This window comes from Mastomys coucha, unplaced genomic scaffold, assembly GCF_008632895.1.
Source record: "Mastomys coucha isolate ucsf_1 unplaced genomic scaffold, UCSF_Mcou_1 pScaffold21, whole genome shotgun sequence".
In the NCBI taxonomy this organism is placed as follows: Eukaryota; Metazoa; Chordata; class Mammalia; order Rodentia; family Muridae; genus Mastomys; species Mastomys coucha.
In genome coordinates, this window is record NW_022196904.1 from 92,547,065 (window position 1) to 92,555,076 (window position 8,012).

The window sequence follows — 8,012 nt, forward strand, 5'->3', positions numbered from 1 at the left end:
CGGCGAGTTTTATGTTGAAACAGTAATGTCTGAGGACTCAGGGGATTTATATTGTCTACTGCACTTCTAAGAATCAGTCCTAGAGGACATGAATGCTTGTTTACAGTGATGTCATGGTTGGTATATTCCTCAGAAGAATGTGAAATGCATGGGTAATCTTCCTCATTGGTACAACAGAGGGACATTTCACTCCCTTCGAGTCCTAAATGATCCCTATGGAAATGGACCAGCTGAAATAGCATATCTGCTTTAGAATATGAACTACTAGAGAAAAGGAATCAAAGCAATCTTAATAGAATCTGTACTATTTGGTGAGCACAGTGGTGTGTAGCTCTCTTTGTATTCTTAGTCTATAGATGTCTTTTACCAAATCACATTATTGTTAATTTTTATGCCCTGTCTTGTAGCATAAAATAATTCACAAGGATTTTAAATTGGTTCTGAAAACAGCGCGGAGATTTCCTCTAAGGAGAGTGACTGTTTGGATTGTAGTGACCTGGTCCCTTCTTCACCGTGAAATCACACAATAACCATGGCAAACTTCTTTAATCTAAAAACCCATTTTATATTAGACATGACCACTCTGAGTTGTTGTTGTCATCTCTAGGAACCAGTAGGGGTAAACATTTTTTCTGTTCTCAATAATGTAAAAACCCATGCATGCTTTTACAATTAAAGGACATTTCTATTAAGCAAGATAGAGTTTGGTTTGTTTTTATTTAGACTGTTTCTAACTGTCATCATTACTATAATTGCTTTACAAAATCCTATTTTGTTACTTTTCCATAGGTTCCATCTCTTATTCCCCTTTATGGCTTTTATTGCTCCATGTTACACACTTTCTTAATTTAGTTTTATAGTTTTGTTGCCTAATGTTGTTAGTCTGCATAATATAAGTAGTCAACTTACCAGTCTGCCTTCATCTTACATTATGATGACTTCCAAGTAGTAGTCTCTCATTTGCCTTCCAAGGCCTTTGTGTTATTTCTGGTTGAGTTTACATATTAAATTTCAAGACATCTTATTATTTGGAATTAAACAATGAATTGTATAAACACCATGGTAATTTAAATAAAAATAAAATAATGATATATAATGTAAACTATTTTTCATGATTGGATGGAGAATCTTATATATTTCCAGCCAAGTTTTGCATCATAGCTATGTCTCCAGCATTCTTCTTTTTAGATGTTTTTAAATGTTAGTAGTATGTATGTGTGCATGTTCATGTGTAATTGGTGCCCACGGGTATCTCAGGACATTTGAGGACAACAGAGAACATCCTTGGGTTTCAGTCCTTTTCTGCCACTTTTCTGAATGAGGGTCTCTTGCTGCTTATCACTGTGTACATCAGTGGTTTACAAGACTCCAGACGTTCTCCTATGTTCATCTCCTTTCAAAATAAATACATACTGAAATCCTCTTACCATGTACCAAGCATTTAATCTATGTAGCCATATAACCAACTTATTTTTAGTACTTTTAGAACTCATACAATGCATTTTGATCATATTCATTGCTTTATCCCAACACCTTGAAGATCCATACACACACAACATTATTCCTTTTTATTTTGTATCCATCAAATACAGTTTCTGCTGTGCATAAACCCTTGGATACATGGCCTTCACCAGAGAGTGGTCAACCTGCCTAGGACTACACCTTTATGAAGACTGATGTTTCTTTGCTTGAAGCAATTGATTGGCAATGTCTCATTAGCTAATAATTAATGAACATTTTAAAATAATAACTCTAATTATAGATGATCACTTTTACTTAAAAATTTAAATGTATTCATTTTATATTATGTCTGAATATATTGCCTGCATGTTTGTATATGCACTACATGTCCTCAGTGCCCTCAGAGGTCCAAAGAGAGTGTCAGATAAAATGGTACTAGAATTTTAAATGGTTATATGAAACTGTGTGGATGTTGGGAATCGAACCTATATCCTCTGCAAGATCAACAAGTGCTCTGAACTGCTAAGTCAACAGTCTTGCCACTCTTTTAACTGTTTATTGAGACAAGGTTTGACTCATTTGCTCATGCTGACCATGAACACAGTGTAGCCCAAGCAGATCTTTAACTTGTGAACCTTCTATTGCCTACTCCCTAATAGCTGCCTGATAGATCCCAGTTTCATAGATTGTTTTGTACTATGTTTACATATTCTTTTTAAATTTGTTCTGAGATTTGCAGATTACCATTATAATTGATTTGAATTAATTAATATAATGGAGAATTGTAGAACATTCATCTACACCACATCTGTCATAAACACTAACACACTGTTATTTAGGGAAAGCAGGGTTGCTTTCATTGCTTACTTTTTTGCGGTGTTGATTTGATTAGGAAAATGAAAACTTTTTAAGGGACAAAGAGTTGAGTTTAATGATAAATGCACAGGATGTTCATCCTTCCCTACTAGGGCACACATGCTGTTCATTTTGTTTCACAGTAGTTTTATAAAAGTATTTAAAAGTAAACTGGAGTTTTCAAAAACAAATGGGTTCTTCCTACAGACTACACAGCTTGTATTGTGTTTTTTTGTTTGTTTTGGATTTGTTTTTTATTTTTGATTTTTGTTTTTCGAGACAGGGGTTTCTCTTTGTAGCACTGGGTGTCTTGGAACTCACTCTGTAGACCAGGCTGGCCTGTGAACTCAGAAATCTGCCTGTCTCTGCCTCCCAAGTGCTGGGATTAAAGGCGTGCGCCACCACTGCCCACCTTGTATTATGTTTTATACACTCTGAAAAGGCACTTGTCTTTTCTGGTATATTTAGACAATTCACTTTCACTGCGATTTTCCTTATAGTTGAATAATTATTAGCATATTTAAAACAAGATCCTATACACGAATTTATTAATTTTCCTTTTCTTTTTTGTTTTCTGGATTGTGTGTGTGTGTGTGTGTGTGTGTGTGTGCGCGCGTGCGCGCACGCGCGCACATTTTAAAGCATTTTAGCATCGCTTCTCGGCTTTTTAGCTAAGATCAAGTGTAAAACATTTTAGCATTTGTTTTCCATTTTAACCTTAAATTATTATTTGTTCCCCTGGAATCATTAACATTCAGATAAAAGTCATCTAAGTCCTTTGCAAACTGGACGCTATAGCACAGGGAGATGCAGTACCATGTGATGGAGATCCTCTCTCTCATCCTTTACAACATTTAAAATATTCATTCTTCATATTCATTTCCAATTTCCTTACAGTCTTGTAATTAAGCATGCTTTGAACAATGTCTTATCCTAAATAATAATAAGAAAATTTAAACATTTTACCTCTCTTAGTCTATTTTGATTTTATTTCTAACAAAATATGGATCCACACTTTTGAAACCTGCATTTTTTTACATCAGAAACTGGTTTGTAATATTTATGCAACAAAATATTCAGCTTCAGGTCTGTGTGTCTCCAGTCATTCCAACTTTACTACAGGTCTTTTGTATTTTTCTTTTCTGTATTTTGTGGTAGCAATGTGAAATATGATTTTTTCTTATAAATTGAAGAAACATATTACCTTCAGATATTTTTCTAACTGATTTTTTGGCTTTAAGGATAGGACTAATGATAACAAATACATACTATATAATGGAAATTAAAATGAAATGCTGCATATATTTTGTCAGGAAAGCTCTCATAGAGACTGTAGAGAAGTTCAGATACAAAGATAGTATGAAAAGTATATACTTCTAAAGAAATTCAGGCTAAAATTGTAAAATTTGTTAAATAAATGATATACTGCTATAAAGATTTTAGTATAAAGTAAAATTGAGTAAATATACCAGCACATTATACCATAAGATATGTCCTATAAAAATACTAATTAAAGCAGAATAAAATTTTAAAATCAGAAATTCTCTATTTTTAATGTGCCCTGCCTGCAGAGAACAGAATTTGATAAAATTAGTACTATAGAAATGTATTACTTTTCAGGGAGTTTTTTTGTGTGTAAAGAAAAGATCTATCACTTGAGCACGAATCTGTTTGGTCTTGACACTATACACTACTGGATTAACTGCAGAAGTACTAAAAGGTACATGCTGGCAACACTGATGTGGACACTGGGAGGCACATTCTTGCCAATTAGATGAGTCAGGAAGCTAAACAGTGCAGGTGTATAGGAGACAAGGATAGTGCAGACATGAGCAGCACAGGTACTGAGGGCTTTAGATCAGGCATTCTGGGAAGAGAGCCGAAACACTGACTGGAGGATTTTTACATAGGATGTCGCTATGAGTCCTAGGTCCACTGTTATCACTGAAAGAGCCACTGAGATTCCATATGCTCTGTTAATGAGAGTGTTGGCACTTGCCAACTTCACCACAGCCATGTGCTTACAGTAGGCATGAGAGATGACGTATTTTGTATAGTAAGGCAGTCTCTTAATCAGAAGAGGACATGGCAAAATCAAAATCACACCTCTGATCAGGCAAACAAGACCTAGTTTAGTCACCATAGATGTTGTCAGAATTGATGCATAATGAAGAGGAATACAAATGGCCACAAAGCGATCGAATGCCATGGCTACTAGGATGGCTGACTCCATGATGCATAGAGTATGGATGAAATACATTTGAGTTAGACAGGCATCAAAGTTGATCCAATGTGCATCAAACCAGAAGATGCCAAGCATCTTCAGAGCTGAAGAAGAGGAAAGACACATGTCATTCATTGCCAGCATGCAAAGGAAGAAATACATAGGCTGGTGGAGACTGGGCTCCAGCTTGACAGTAGTGATGACTATGCTGTTCCCCAGCAGGGTCAGTGCAAACAGGAGACAGACAGGGATGCTGATCCAGCAGTGAAAGGTTTCCAACCCAGGAATACCAACAAGGAAGAAAGATGTAATGTGTTGATGAGTAACATTGCCTACCACATTAAAATCCAACTTGCTGTATGCTTGCTAGAATATACCAATGGAAATATCTTTAATATGATCATTCCAACATGATCTAATAAGAACAAAGAATATAAATTATAGATGCAAATCCAATATCAATATTTTAAAGTAAATACAAGCATATTTCATTTGTAACAGGAAAATAATACATTTTTTCCATTTCAAAATTGTAGGACTCTTTGGTGTATAAATAGAAAAAATTCTCTTGTACAAAAGAGGTTGATGGAAAAAGGCTTAAAGACGAGGTAGGAGGAGGTATGGGATGTGGATCAGTTAGAGAGTGGACCGGGTTTGGGGGGGTGGTAGATAAAGTCTGGAGTCATTTCAAAGTTGCTTTTTCTGGAAGGTGGCAACAGAAAGACAGCTCAATGGAATAATTATAGAGTACCTACCATTACTTACACAATACCTTACTTGTATTAAAATCCTGGCACTTGAAACTGTCCTATTTGGGAAATTTCATAGACTTTGTTAGATAACAATTCTCTCCTATCATTTCTATTTGCTAAGATTAAGTCTTTAAAAAGATGGTTTGATGGAAGGCAAATACACAGAAAATGACAAAATGATGAAATAGAAAGACACAGTGAACTATTTTAAAGTGTTACTTGTAAGCCGAGGATGGAAATGCACCCAGTCAACTTGGAGAGCTGTAGCTCTATAGACTTAGCCTTTCCTCTGATGCATGCGCCCAACCTGTCTAGTGAGGAGAAGGATGAGACTCAGCAATTGAGGGCTTTCATATCAGCACCAAGCCTAGTTTCCTAGTATTTCTCCTCTCACTATATCCTTTAGCATTTACAATTGTGCTGAATCATTTTTCTTGGAATCTAGTTTCATCCTAGCAACAAAATTTGGGCCATTAACTGCACCTTTCATAGCATAGTTTTATTCACGTATTCCTCTGCAAAGTCTTTTTTCATTTATATTTTAGTCATATCTGAAATGGCAAACTACTTTATCTTAATTGTCATTAAAACTTGATATTCTGGAGTGATGCAAATGTATTTCTAAAATGTTCTTAGTCATAAAACCCAATTGTTTCTGGTACTAGGGAAAAATCATAGCTTATATTCTTACCCACTGGTAAGAATTTATTAATTCAGCTATAATGTGGAGCTGAAATTACCATGTACCAGTGAAGATGATAGCCTTAGGAATACTAAGTTAAGGCAAAAATGTATGCATTAAACTTTCAGTTACAGAGGATTTTATATATTCATCCAATATATGCTATTTGTAAGTCTTCGAATGACTTAGAAGGAGCATTAAGCAAAGTTTTATTCTTTTCTCATCTGATTCTCAAAGAATTAACCTTCTACAGGCTTATTGAAGTTTAATCAGAAAGTTGTAACTGTAAGATCACTTAGAATTTAGTAAGGGAGCTTTTCTAAAGGGTATGAATAAAATTCTTCCTAGTTATTAAAATCTTACTGTTTTGTTTTAGGTAAGTTACTTTCATGAAGACTGCCTACAAAAACAAGAAAATTTACCTCTCTACGAAAAGCTTCAAGGCAAAGCCTGGGAAGCATGGAGTTGCCTACAAAATTGAGACTGGGATATGCTTATCCCTTTGGCCCATGGATAGCAGCTCTCTCCCAGGCTCATTTTGAATAGAATTCCCTGAAGTATAATCTTCAGCACACAGGCAGTTTTCAGGACTACTCTAACCTCTAAGTTCTGATAGCAGAATTTTCATCTTTCTAAACTCAGAAAATATTGATTCTTCCATAGAGCCTGAGCAGTGACATTATTTGTTTCTGAATCCCAACACAGTCCATTGCTAGAACTTACACCTTGAGAGCAGATGACTTACATGAAAGACTGGGAAACTTTGATGTAGCATTCTTTTAAATACTGCCTATTTTATCTTAGTTGCTATGATAATGTACATGAAGATACTCCAAAATAGACATTTTAATGCCAACATTTCATCAATAATACTCTTTGTGATTCTGCAAGTGTTCTCAAATTTGTTTCTGGTGTTAGTCTCATTGATTAGAAATTAAGGAATTGGGTACAAAAAGCATGTATAAAATTCCAATACAGAGAAAATAATTTCTTACAGATCAGAAGGTCTGGCATCTTCTTCAGTCTCATAAGCTTGTCTTTCCACAGATGACAATTTACTCAAAAGTATTTCACTCTCAACTCATTTCAATTTCCTCAATGGACTTTGATTTTTGTCCAAATTATTTCTACAATGATTTATACAACTAGATATCCTCCTGCAACAAAATGGTCAATATTTTTCTTTGAGGAAAAATTATTCCAGAATATTTGTGTCCTCACTACCAAATCAATTTAATCAAATTCTTATTTGTTTCACCTAGATGTGTCATACAACTAGAATGTATAGGATCTTCCTTTCCCAATTAGAATCTATATGGATCTTCTTTTCCCCATTTCATATTTTATCTCCTTATCTCTAATATCATCTTATATTCTATGAGACCAGGTTATTTCATACAGGTGAGAGCACATGATCAAGTTGCTGGCGATGGCTGCTAATGTGTTTGCCCAATGCTCAGGAGACCCATCAGATTCAGAGGTAGATGAGCCCCTTGAGAGATGTAATATTAAGGTAAAAATAGGATTGGGACAGTCTGAAACACACAACAACACAATGTCCTTCAACATGGCCATGATAACCCTGTGCACTCCATAGATATCGTGTAGTTTGTGAGTTTGTCCTCTCCTGAGCATAAATTTTAGTATCTATTGAGACAAATCACATAACTGAAATGGAAACAAATGTGGTCTCTGGGGAAGTCTGTGAGAAGACTAAGCCAAGTTAGCTCTGGAGTTCTTTTTATTATATACTTTATGCTGTTTAAGAATTTCATATATAAAGTGTTCTGATCAAATTCAGGCCCTACTTCCTCTCCCTCGGTTCTTCCCCTAACCCAACCCCTTCCAACTTCATATACTCAGTTTATAAATCCATGGATTCCATTTAGTGCTGTCTGTATGCATTGATATAAGAAAATCGTCTAGAACATAGCCTCTCTTATTTCACGTCTCTGAAGGAAATTGACTCCCACTTAGACAGAGGTGGTATTGTTTGAGCCTCTACTTCATCCAGGTTTGAATGCTCAGTGGCTTTATT

The 8,012-nt window shown here is 35.3% G+C and overlaps 2 pseudogenes; one reads left to right on the forward strand and one right to left on the reverse strand.

Moving 5' to 3' along the window:
- Positions 1-2,967: 2,967 nt before the first annotated feature.
- Positions 2,968-3,065, forward strand: LOC116104151 (annotated as a pseudogene).
- An 867-nt stretch (positions 3,066-3,932) lies between these two features.
- On the reverse strand, positions 3,933-6,435 carry LOC116101317 (annotated as a pseudogene).
- Between the last annotated feature and the right edge of the window lie 1,577 nt (positions 6,436-8,012).